The following is a 13,366-nucleotide window of genomic DNA, read 5'->3' as shown; positions in this document are numbered from 1 at the left end:
TGCTTTAATGGTGCTAAGGATAAAAGGATAAGTGGTAAGAAAAAGTAGCAACAATACATCTGACTGGAGAATCAAGAAAGGTGTCATAGAGTCCCTAACACTTGAGCTGAGAATGAGTAAGAGCATGAGCTGGCCAGGTGACACACAGGAGGAGCATATGCCAACCTAGGAGACTGGGAAATGGGCCCAAATATATACGTTTGAGGAAACAAATAGCTTACTATATAATTAAATATGAGGCAGTTTAGACTGGGCTCTTATGGATAAGTCACACCCATAAGTTTTATTTCATCTTATAGGCAGTGGAGAGCCTCTGGAAGATTCTGAGCTTTGTGGTCTCATCATCAGAACTATGTATAGCAACCATCCCAACCTTTTTGGCACCAAGGACGGGTTTTGTGGAAAACTATTTTTCCTTGGACAGCAGAGGATGGTTTCGGGATGATTCAAGCACATTACACTTACTGTGCACTTTATTTTCAGTGGGAGCCCTGAGCTTGTTTTCCTGCAACTATATGGCCCCATCTGGGGGTGGTGAAGACAATGGCAGATTATCAGGTATTAGATTCTCATAAGGAGTGCACAGCCCAGATCCCTCATGTGTGCAGTTCACAGTAGGGTTTGTGCTCCTAGAAGAATCTAATGCTGCCTGATCTGATAGGAGGCGGAGCTCGTGGTAATACAAGCAATGGGGAGCAACTGCAAATACAGATAAAGCTTCACTAGCTCACCTGCTAGTGGCTCACTTCTTGCTGTGTGTCTTGGTTCCTAACAGGCTACAGACCAGTCTGGTCTGTGGCCCAGGGGTTGGGGACTCCTGGTGTATGGAAAAGACTACTCTGCAGCATTGTAGACAAATATGATGAGGGTGAGCTGTCAGCAGAGACAGGCACAGATGGCAGAGCTATTTAAAAAGGAGGATAGATGACCAGGCACAGTGGCTCATGCCTGTAATCCCAGCACTTTGGGAGGCAGAGGCGGGCAGATCACGAGGTCAGGAGTTCAAGACCAGCCTGGCCAACATGGCAAAACCCCATCTCTGCTAAAAATACAAAAATTAGCTGGGCGTGGTGGCGTGTGCCTGTAATCCCAGCTACTCAGTAGGCTGAGGCAGGAGAATCACTTGAACCCGGGAGGCAAAGGTTGCAGTGAGCCGAGATCGTGCCATTGCACTCTAGCCTGGGCTACAGAGCAAGACTCCGACTGAAAAAAAAAAGGAGGATAGACAGGGCTTGGGGATTGGTGGATGGGTAGATAAGGAAGGAGGAGTCTAGCATGACTCTCAGACTACTGACTTGGACCAGCAGGGGAATGGCTGTGACAATAAATAAGATTGGGAAAACAGTAAGGTGAGCAAATTTAGAGGAGAAAATGAATTTCCTTTTGGCATGGTTTGGAAGGCTCGGGAGAGAGGTCTAGGCACCAGATGTTAACATGAGTTGAAATGGATATAGCTGAAGTCATGGGTGTGGTGAGGTTTTGCAGGGAGAGCAGGGATCCCCAGCAAGGCCAGTGCATAAGGGAGAACAGAGAAAAAAAGAACCAGAAAGAGACAAGGAGAGGCCAGAGAGGTGTGCAAAGAACCAGGGAAGAGAGTTATTCACAACCAACAAAAGGGGAGAGTTTTAGGGAAGGAGCTGAGCAGTTTAGGGCTCCAGGTGGGGCAGGAGTGAGTGGCCACGGTGGAGCGGCAGTGGTCTTCAAATTGGTCTGGGTAGGTTCTGATGGGTCAGATTGGTCAGTCCTCTCCAGGACACTGAAGGCTGCAGTGGCGTGACTGGATGCTGGTGGAGGGATGCATGGCGGGGAAGCTGAGTCAGATGCTAAAATCCTCCAAGCATGCGCCTGAAATGGCCAAGGGAAATGAAGGTGGAGGCTGCTGTCGCCTGGTGGCCTGGGAAGGGCCAAGAGCCAGGGAGCTGGAGGGAGGAGAGAACGTGCGACCTCAGCACAGAGCACTGTAGGGGAGGCGGGGCTCGAGGGAGATGGCGCCGCGCTCCCGGATGAACAGAGAAAGCGACAGGGTGAGTCGCAGGGCACATTGTGGGATGAGTCACCGAGAGCAAGGCATGGACTCCGGGAAGATGGGGGAGACGAGCCGGGAAAGACTTGCATCGGCGATGTGAGCTGAGCTACACCGAGACAAAAGCGGCTCGGGGCTCCTGAAAGCAACAGGCACCGCCGGTCCGTGCCAAGGGGCTACTTCCTGCGCGCAGTAGGAGACCCCAGGCCAACCCCAATCCCCGGCCCGCCCGGGATGAGGGGGGCTGCGGGGGGGCTCCTCCAGGGAGGACGGTTCCAGGGTCCCTCGGCCGCCGCCCACTCCCGGGGGCGTTCCTTCCTCCCAGCTGCGCCCGGAGCGCCTGCTGCCTGGCAAGAGCCCGCCCCTCTGCGCCCAGCCTGCTGCAGCGAAGTGCGCCTGGGTGCCCTCGGCCGAGCCAGCAGCCCACGGTCGGCGCCGCACTGCCCCCTGGTGGCGCAGCGCTCCTGCGACCCGGCTCAACATGCCTGGGAGGTGTCCAGGAGGACGCCGCTGGGGCCTGGGGGCTCTCAGCGTGGGGCCTGGGGGCTCTCAGCGTGGAGCCTGGGGGCTCTCAGCGTGGGGCCTGGGGGCTCTCAGCGTGGGGCCTTGGGGGATGAGGCTGGGCCCGCGGGAAACTGGGCTGGGGCGAGAAGGCTCGCAGGACTTCTTGCCACAGAATGTTTCGATGCTGTTTTTAATTCTGCAAATGTAAGCCTTTCCACTTTAGGTCCAAGCTCAGCCCAGAGGACTGTTCTATAATACATACACTTCAGTTTAAAAATGTTGCAAATGTTAACATGTGTCCTTGTAACAAACTCAAGCAATCCAGAATTATAGAAAGCAAAGAATGAAATGTACTTCTCCTTTCTCCCCCAGACGCCCTTGCATACATTAAGATATGTATATATGGAAATGTCACCGGGAGTCCCGGTTATCCCAAAAGGGTTCTTTCCTGCTGTGTGGTGAGGCCAATGCACGAAACCGGAAGGGAGTGTCAAGCAGTGCAGGCTTTATTCAGTGGCTATGGAATTGGAAGATCTGAAATCAGCTTGTTAGAGCTGGGAAGTTACAGACGTAGGGTGTCTTTAATGAAGGGGCTGGGCATTAAGGGTAAGCGGGGGAATATTCACGCTTTTCTTGGGAAAGAACAGAGATTTTCCTGGAATCAAGGAACCCCTTTTTTTCTGTCCCTTCTTGGTCTCTTCCAGTCGTTGTCATGGCGACCGTCAATCGTCATGGCGCTGGTGGGAGTGTTGCTTAGCATGAGAAGAGGATGATAATGACGCCAGAGGTTTTTCAGAGGTGCCATCTTGGATTTCGCCAGCTTCAGCTGGTTTCGTCCTAAGAAGGAACTTCAAAACACAGGCATTCTCTTTCCTGAAAATCAGCAGAGTTAAAGCTGAGTAGGAATTTAGCTCTGTCCCATATGCTATCGCATTGGGCAGCAAAAGCAGGGTAGGGTCCAGCGAAATCAGCAGGCACTGCAATAGGTAACAGACCCAGCTACATTTATGCAGCATTTTTACAAAAATGAAACCATACTACCTGTAAAGATAGGCTAACAAACAACAAAACTAGCAGGAACCAAGATTCCTACTGACACTACCCTTCGTTTTAATTTTCCCTGACAGCAAATGAGGTTAACAGAGCATAATTATCATCTACCGTGACCCTTTCAAAAAGACAGGCTGTATACATTTGCACTAAGAGAAGAAATCGTGTAATGTCAGCAAATTTCCCCCACTTAAAGCTTCTCTATTTAAAAAGCTTCACGCACACACGCATGCATGTGTCTTCAAGATGAACACAATTTATTTTGCAGTCATTCTTTGCACCAGTTCCCAATTTTTCCCACTAGCTTGCAAGCTCCATGACTCGAGGAGACCAGGGGATCAGAGTTTGTTTTTGCTGAGAAATGAGTCCTTTATTCCCCAAATAGTGACTGACACAGAGAAGGTACTCAGTAAATACTTTTTAAAGGAATGCCTGCCTGACTGAATCTTAATGATCTGAGGCTTCTAGTGTGATACCCTACCTTGTTTTAACCTGAAGTGATTTTCCCTTAGCTAAGAGAGCCAGACAGACTGCATCCTGGCTCCTTCACTTGCCGCCCCTTACCCACCCCCTTCATCAAGGACTTAACTTGTGCAAGCTGACTCCCAGCACATCAAGAATGCAATTAACTGATAAGATACTGTGGCAAGCTATATGCGCAGTTCCCAGGAATTCGCCCGGTTAATAGCACCCAGAGCCCCTGCGTTTGTGTCCTGTTGATAACGCCCAAAGCCTGCGTCTATCACCTTATGATAGACTTAAAGCCTCTGCACCTGGAACTGTTTACTTTCCTGTAACCGTTTATCCTTTTAACTTTTTGCCTACTTTACTTCTGTAAGATTGTTTCAACTAGACTCCCCCGCTCCCCTTTCTAAACAAAAGTATAAAAGAAAATCTATCTCCTTCTTTGGGGCCAAGAGAATTTTGAGCGCCAGCCGTCTTGCGGTTGCCGGCTAATAAAGGACCCCTGAATTTGTCTCAGAGTGTGGCGTTTCTCTATAACTCGCTCGGTTACAACGCTAGGTTAATCTTTTTCCTTTAACTGTTTATTTCAAATATATTATGTTTAAGACCTTCTAACTGGTCAGCCTGCAGGATAGTATTGTGCTGGGCTTGCTTTATTCCGGTTTGGTTTCCATGATCCCACTTCACGTATTACTTGCTTCTCTTTTGAATTCACAATGATACACAACTTTTAATTTGTTAGAACACAAACATAAGGAATTTTTTTCCATTGTAATGTGAGATATGACAGAGGCAAAATGTTTCTTAAAGACATAATTAAAATAATTACGTAAGTTGTAATATAATAATTATTACAATGTTCTATCTTTGGCATTAAGGCATAGAACCATTTTTTAATCCTAAACTAGGCTGGGCATGGTGGCTCACTCCTGTAATCCCAGCACTTTGGAAAGCTGAAGCTGGTGGATCACTTGAGGCCAGGAGTTGGAGACCAGCCTGGCCAACATGATGAAACCCTGTCTCTACTAAAAATACAATAAAAAATTTAGCCGGGTGTGGTGGTGCTCACCTGTAGCCCCAGCTACTCAGGAAGCTGAGGCACCAGAATCGCTTCAACCCGGGACGCGGAGGTTGCAGTGAGCTGAGATATAGCGCCGCTGCTCTCCAGACTGGGCAACAGAATGAGACCCTGTCTCAAAATAAATTAAATAAATAAATAAAATCCTAAACTGTAGGACCAAGATTTGATTCAGAAAAGAGACTTTCTTGTACTAATTTATACACTGTTCATGTCAGATCCAATCTTTCTTTTTATTAGATGAATCTGGAAAAGCAACTGAGACTAATTCAATCAGTCTAAAGGAATAACAGCTGATGAGATGCAGCCAATAAGCAGTTTCGTATTAGTATTTTTATAAGAAATTAGAAAAACATGATTTTGAGGGAGATCTCATAGTTAACAGCATATATAACATATAAGTTAGAAAAAGTTAGAAAGGTACTCTGCTAGCTCACAAGATATTTTAAAGCAGGGATTTTAGTGTCATTAAACTTTTATTTATAATAGTTATTTGTAATACAATTTTTTTTTTTTTTTTTTTACTTTGGAATAACTTTAGATTCACAGGTAAGTTGGATAATACAGGTAGTTACCATATACCCCAACCCAGTTTCCCCTAATGGTAACATATCACCATGGTAGTGTTGTGAATTCTTATGTTAGGTTGCCTCCGTGTCCATTTTGAATATACATTGGACTTCCCCACACCAAAATCAAGGCTCAGCCACCCCGGACAAAGCTGCCAATTCTCCACCTCCTCCCAGTTCTTTTATGTGGTGGATCCAGATATCTGCCTCATACAACTACCTCCTGTTGACCACTTCCCTATGGCACAGCTGCATAGAACCTATTGGCCACACTGACCCTCACACCCCACATAGAATATGCAGATGCGCCGCAGGGCCCACCACTCAGTCACTGTGCCACCTCCTGGAACTCATGCCTGCTTGCTGTAAACCCACCGAATAACTCCCCATGGGAAGCCTGTTTGGATAACACCCTGGACCCAATAAAGTGGTAGACCCATGGGTTGCTCTCTTGGTCTCTCTGCCTGAGTTCCATGAAGGTGGCCTCCAAGTGTGCCATGTGCCCCGGACCTGTAAGTAATAAACTAGCCCGTGTCTCTCCTAATCACTGTAGGGGTGCTCTGCATCTTAAAGGTCTCAAAGTAAAACAGATACATTTGTGGAAACTAAGATCCCAACATTGGTGCATTCCTGTTCACCCCAGGCTTCATTTGGGTTTCAGTTTTTTCATTAATATCAGCCTAAGTTCTTTTTTTTTTTTTTTTTTGAGACAGAGTCTCGCTCTGTCCCCCAGGCTGGAGTGCAGTGGCGCGATCTCGGCTCACTGCAAGCTCCGCCTCCCGGGTTCACGCCATTCTCCTGCCTCAGCCTCTCCGAGTAGCTGGGACTACAGGCGCCCGCCACCACGCCCGGCTAATTTTTTGTATTTTTAGTAGAGACGGGGTTTCACCGTGCTCTCGATCTCCTGACCTCGTGATCCGCCCGCCTCGGCCTCTCAAAGTGCTGGGATTACAAGCGTGAGCCACCGCGCCCGGCAGCCTAAGTTTTTTAAAAATAGCCAAAAAGAAGGATTTAATTTTACAGTGGTAATTTTTGAACAAACATAATATTCCCTAGAAACTTCTTGTCTATCAATAACACGTTTAACTATATATTATATCAATATGCCTGAGAAATCAGGCCTTGGTAAAGATTTTTCTTTACTAAGTAATGCATGTGAAATATAATAACTGACAATGATAATACAGTGACCAGGTAACTCAAGAATTATAAGTCATTCAATGAATAACATAGTGTTTTTGAAATGTAAAAAGATAAATATAAATAAGTCATATTAAGACAAAATTTATTTAACTGATAGAAGTAAAATTTGTTATTCTCTCTAGCTGTATAGATAAGACAGGATCTCTATAGTGCATTATTTCAAGACTTACTAAGAAAACCAGTAGGTTTGATTTTTTTTTAAAATGCCACTTTGGTTTTAAAACACTTGCTTTGGCCACTAGTTTTCTAGATCTAAGTATTGGCTGTTAATGACGTATTTCTAAATTATATACATCAATAATGTGACAATAGCTTCAGGTCAGGAACTACCGTGATTTAGATGTTCGTTCCTTCCAAACCTCATGTTGAAATTTGTTTCATCTTTTTTCTTGTTTTCATAGATACAGGGCCTGGCTCTGTTACCCAGGCTGGAGTGCTGTGATATAGCCTTGAACTCCCGGGCTCAAGCAATCCTGCCACCTAAGCCTCTGGAGTAGCTGGGACTACAGGTAAGCACCGCCAAGCCTGACCTCAAGTTGAAATGTGATCCCCAGTGTTGGAGTGGGGCTTCATGGGTGGTGTTTAGGTTGCAGGGCCAGATCCTTAAGAATAGATGAATGCCCTCCCTCAGGGGTGAGTGAGTTCTTCCAGAGCTGGTTGTTAGAAACGATCCTGGACCTCCCTCCTTTCTCTCTTGCTTACTCTCCTGCCATGTAATCTCTGCACACTCCAGTTCTCCTTCACCTTCCACCATGAGTAGAGGCAGCCTGAGGCCCTCACCACATGCAGATGCCCAACCTTGAACTGTCCAACCATTCAGAGTCATTAGCCAAATAAACCTTTTATCTTTGTAAATTACTCAGCCTCAGGTATTCCTTTATAGCAACACAAAACAGACTAAGACAGGAACCTACACTCCATAGAAGAAGGCCATATGTTATAAGGGTGTTGAGTCTAAGATTTTAGTGTCTACACTTCGTCTTACATTTTCCATTCTTTCCATTTTCACAAGTCCTATGATACAGTTGAAAATCTTTCCTACATACTAGTAAAGCCATAGGAACTTAAAATTATTGAGTGTCAAGCACATATGAAAATCAGACAATGTGCAAAGAAAAATGGGCTGTGTTGCACGAGAAGGAGAAACTAATGTTTGGTTTAGGCATATGAACTGTTCAGAAACATGGTCTGATCAAAGTTATGTCAGCCTTAATAGTAATCTGACAGATAAACAACGAATACTTGAAAGATGGTACTGATATGGACCATTTCACCTGAAGATTGTTGACTTGATAACTTGTTTTTCAAGGTCTGCAAGGTGGTTTAACATCCAAAAATATATAGTCAATCCTGGGTATTCATGGAGGACTGGGACCAGGACCCCTCACATATATCAAAATACACAGAAGCTCAAATCCCTGATATAAAATGGCATAGTATTGACACATAACCTTTGCACAGCCTCCCATATACTGTAAATAATCTCTAGATTACATATAGTACCTAATACAATGTAAATGCTATATAAATAGTTTACACTGTATTTTTATTTGTATTTTTTTATTGTTGTATTGCTTTTTTTTTCAAATATATTTCATTGGAGTTTGGTTGAATCAGCAGATATGGAACACACAAATACAGGAGGACAACTATATCTAAATCTAGATTAATGTAGGTGGTGAGAAAATATTTTATCTCCATCTAAGTAGGTCCTACCAGAGGGGAAACTAGACTCACTCAAAGATTGCTTTGATCAATCCACACACAGTTCAGTGATGGATAGAGCGTCAGTATCTGTTATATGTGTCACCATCCCATGCTAGAGGTGCCAATAGATTATGTAACCTTTCTGAGGAATCACAATATAATAATTGATAATAATATTGATCACATATACATAGACTTGCTTGACACAAGATTGCCACAGACCTTCAATTTGTAAAAAGAAAAATGCAATGTCTGTGGAAGTACTATAAAGAGAAGCAGAATAAGGCAGATATGCCTGTATAAGACAAAGGGAGAATCTTAAAAGCTGGAAGAGCTTTACAAGGGATCCTCAATAAATCCATACATCTGTGGCCAATGAATTTTTGACAAGAGTGCCAAGTCCATTCAATGATGAAATAATAGTTTCTTTAAGATATGCTGTGAGAGAAATGGATTTCCACCTGCAAGACTAAAGTTGGGCTCTACTTCATACCATATGTGAAAAATAATTCACAACCTAAATATAAGAACTGAAGCCATATAGAGGAAAACGTAAGAGTAAATCTTCATGATCTTGTGTTTGGCAATGGGTTCTTAGATAAGACACTAAAAGCCCAGGAAGAAACAACAAAAAAAATAGGTAAATTGGAGTTCATAAAAAATGTGAAACTTTAATATCAAAGGACATTTTCAAGAAAGTGAAAGACAATCTACAGAATGGGAGAAAATATTTGCAAATCCTATATCTGATAACATCCAGAATATATAAAGAACACCTACAACTCGGCCGGGCGCGGTGGCTCACGCCTGTAATCCCAGCACTTTGGGAGGCTGAGGTGGGTGGATCACCTAAGGTCAGGAGTTTGAGACCAGCCTGACCAACATGGAGAAACCCTGTCTCAACTAAAAATACAAAATTAGCCAGGCGTGGTGGCGTATTCCTGTAATCCCAGCTACTCAGGAGGCTGAGGCATGAGAATCACTTGAACCCAGGAGGCGGAGGTTGCAGTGAGCCGAGATCATGCCATTGCACTCCAGCCTGGGCAACAAGAGCGAAACTCCGTCTCAAAACAAACAAACAAACAAACAAAAAACCTACAACTCAACAACAAATAGACAAACAACCCAATTAAATGGTCAACAAAGGACTTGAATAGACATTTCTCTAAGGAAGGTATACAAATGGCCAGTAAGCACATGAAAAGATGCTCAAAGTCATTAGTCCTTAGGGAAATGCAAATCAAAACCACAATGAGATACCACTTCACACTTGCTAGGATGGCTATAATTTAGAGGGAAAAAAAAGAAACATAACAAATGTGCGTGAGAATGAAGAGAAGTTGGAACCTGTGTACACTGTTGGAAAATGTGAAATGGTGTAGATGCTGTGGAAAACAGTTTGGCTGTTCCTCAGAAAGCTAAACATAGAATGACCATAGAATTGTTGTAATACCAACAATTCCACTCCAAGGTGTATAACCAAAATTATTGAACACAGGGACTGAAACAGATACTTGTACACCAATAATCATTGCAATATTATTCACAATAGTCAAACAACAGATGAGTGGATAAACAATGCCTGGTATACACCCCCTTTCTTTCTTTCTTTCTTTCTTCCTTTCTTTCTTCTTTCTTTTCTTTCTTTTCTTTTTTTTTTTTTTTGAGACAGTCTTGCTCTTGTTGCCCAGGCTTGAGTGCAATGACACGATCTCAGCTCACTGCAACCTCTGCCTCCTGGGTTCAAGCGATTCTCCTGCCTCGGCCTCCCGAGTAGCTGGGATTACAGGTGCCCACTACCACGCCCAGCTAATTTTTGTGTTTTTAGTAAAGACCGGGTTTCCCCACATTGGCCAGGCGGTATACACATTTTTCTGTTATTCGGCCATAAAAAGGAATGAATTTCTGATGCGTGCTACAACATGGATGAAACTCAGCCACAAGGTTTTTGAGGGAAAAAAAGCTTAGTGAAAAGGCCACATCTTGTAGGATTCCACTTATATGAAATACATGCAATAGACAAATTCATGGAGACAGAAAGTAGATTAGAGGCTACCAGGAGTGGAAGGAGGGGAGAATGGGGATTTATTATCCAATGAGTGCAGTGTTTCTATTCGTTTTTGTTTTTGTTTGAGACAGGGTCTTGCTCTGCTGTCCAGGCTGGAGTGCAGTGGCACGATCTCAGCTCACTGCAGCCTCCGCCTCCTGGGTTCAAGCAATTCTCCTGCCTCAGCCTCCTGAGTAGCTGGGATTACAGGTGTACACCACCTGGCAAATTTTTGTAGCGATGGGGTTTTGCCATGTTGGCCAAGCCGGTCTCAAACTTTTGACCTCAGGTGATCTTCCTGCCTCTGCCTCCGAAAGTGTTGGGATTACAGGCGTGAGCCACGGCACCCGACCCAAGTGTTTCTATTTGGGATGATGAAAACGTTTTGAAATGGCTCACGCTTGTAATCCCAGCACTTTAGGAGGCCGAGGCGGGTGGATCACGAGGTCAGGAGATCAATACCACGGTGAAACCCCGTCGCTACTAAAAATAAAAAAATTAGCCGGGCGTGGTGGCGGGCGCCTGTAGTCCCAGCTACTGGGAGAGGCTGAGGCAGGAGAATGGCGTGAACCTGGGAGGCGGAGCTTGCAGTAAGTTGAGATTGCGCCACTGCACTCCAGCCTGGGCGACAGAGCGAGACTCTGTCTCAAAAAAAAAAAAAAAGAAAACGTTTTGAAAATAAATAGTTGTAATGGTTGCACAGCACTCTGAAGGTAATTAATGCCACTGAATTGTACACTTAAAATGGTGAAAATAGCAAATTTCATGTTATACAGATTTTGCTACCCAAAAAAGAAAACAAAAAATCCAAAAACCTTTATGTTATTATGAAGAAGCAGTTTTCCAAAGGAATAGGGATGCTGGTAGCAGAAGGGAAAGAAATCTTATTAAATAAAAACAAAAGCAATGACCTCTTTAGGAGATGGCTCAGCTAGTTTAGCCTTACCTTAGCACCATGATGGTTCATTTTATTCAGAAATAGAAACATGGGGCGTTGGGGAGAAGAGGAAATATATACCTGACTCACCTGCCTCCCTGCCCAGAATGCCGACCCCGACTCTTGCATTCCACTAAGGCTGGGTATTAAATGAAAAGTGAGAATCTAGAAACCCCCAGAGATGATGTTTGTCGTTGGAGCTGATTTTATCTCGTTTTAGTACCATGACCTCCTCCTCAAACTCAGGATGCAATTATGGTCACATCTCATTTGTTTGCAGTAATTGCTCAGCCCCAACACCAGATTATCAGGAAGTTCTGTTATTTTCCTTTTTAGGATGGGCTCCTACTGAACTGTCCTGGAATCTACCACCATTCAGGTTACAAAAGACCCAGGGAACTAGGCCAGTCCAGCTTCCAACCCCAAGCAGGGAGCAACTTGCTCAGTCCACGTTGTGATAGCTCCTCGCTGCCACAAGGTGGTGATGTTGCATCACAGACGCGCAAGATGGGCGCGCAGGCGCCAATGCTCCCAGGACCTGCTGCTCCATTCCTAAATGAAAGCTGCTCCCAGGATCTGGACTCACAAGACAAGGCAGCCTGTTCCCTGCTGGGGAGCTCAGCGGCAAGAGGGCATCTCAGAGGGAGGGCACATTCTCACCTCTGAAGACAAGGAGAACATCATCAGCACATAGAACAATCCCAGCAGTATACCTTAGGATGGGGAGGGCCACTGTGAGTTAAAGCAAAATGAACGAATGAATGAACCAGTAAGTATCTGAGAGGGAAAGTCCCAACGACCCTCAGGAGGTGCAATCAAGAGTTGCAGTTATTTTCGTTAGGAACGTTCTAAACACAGGGGAAACCTTCCTTCCTTCTGCTCTATTGTTGGAGTGGGGCCATCCCGGGACACCAGAAATCAAGATATAGAGTTTGGAGAAGGGACTTGGGGAGGTCACAGTGGCAGGTGACTGCCAAATGAGGTGGCAGAAGCCAGCAAGCCCTGGAAAAAGAGACAGTCGGCCCAAACTGTTCACCAGCACCGCCCCCCATAACTCCCCACCGGCTCTGGTTTCAAGACTTTCCGTTTTCTAGGTATTTCCTTGGCCTTAAACCATTTTCCTTTAAACGAACTTTTTCTGTGGAGCCATCCAGTTTCCCCCGTTGGTGGCATCTCACAAAGGACAGTCCGGTATCCCAACCCCGTGTTGCTTTCCGCGGGACGCAGATTTCCTTCACAGGCACCCCCTGGGTGGCGTTTTTATAGCCACACCCACCCGCCTCCCTATCTCCTGGGCACTGCTAATGAGTCCTGCATTTCTCTCCTCTGTTCTTTGGATAAATGAACCATCCGTGCGTGACCTTTGCGGGGGCATCTTGCATAATACCAGTACACCAGCGGCGCCGTCGGTGAGTGACCTTTGGAACTGGTTTCTCTCACCAGCGTAACTCCCCGGGAGATCCGAGCAAGCTGATGAGTGTATCAGTGGCTCATTCTTTCTGTTGCACCTCGGACCCTCATTCTGTAACCGGGATACCTGCCAGGGATGGGGAGCGGGAGACGCAGGGCAGGGGCGTCCCTCCTCTCGGCACAGCCTCCCCGCGCTGGATTTCTGTCAATCCAGTTTCCACCTCCCAGGAAACCAGCACGGTCCTCCCCAGTCCTAGATCGCAGGGCGAGGCCCCAGGCGGACCTCAGGGGCGGGGAGTGGGCGGAGCTTAGGGGGCCGAGGCGAGGTGTGGGTGGGGCGGGACGCAGTGTGGAGGCGGGGCCTGGGCGTGGG

The 13,366-nt window shown here is 45.7% G+C and overlaps 2 long non-coding RNA genes across 3 annotated transcripts; one reads left to right on the top strand and one right to left on the bottom strand.

Moving 5' to 3' along the window:
• The first annotated feature begins 1,306 nt into the window (after positions 1-1,306).
• LOC134735772 (uncharacterized) lies at positions 1,307-11,974 on the top strand. The gene is made up of 3 exons (XR_010119227.1): positions 1,307-1,349; positions 7,294-7,401; positions 11,920-11,974. It is a non-coding gene; the product is annotated as an uncharacterized lncRNA (long non-coding RNA).
• On the bottom strand, positions 3,016-13,331 carry LOC129472977 (uncharacterized). Of its 2 annotated transcripts, none has more exons than XR_008654161.2 (3): positions 12,244-13,331; positions 5,112-5,231; positions 3,016-3,400 (listed from the first exon to the last, which is right to left on the bottom strand). It is a non-coding gene; the product is annotated as an uncharacterized lncRNA (long non-coding RNA). The 2 variants fall into 2 exon arrangements; XR_010119226.1 differs by having other exon boundaries at positions 13,024-13,331.
• Between the last annotated feature and the right edge of the window lie 35 nt (positions 13,332-13,366).

Source organism: Symphalangus syndactylus, chromosome 23 (assembly GCF_028878055.3).
Source record: "Symphalangus syndactylus isolate Jambi chromosome 23, NHGRI_mSymSyn1-v2.1_pri, whole genome shotgun sequence".
NCBI classification, from domain to species: domain Eukaryota; kingdom Metazoa; phylum Chordata; class Mammalia; order Primates; family Hylobatidae; genus Symphalangus; species Symphalangus syndactylus.
Note: the sequence above shows the minus strand (reverse complement) of the source record. Positions and strands in the feature narration are given on the sequence as shown.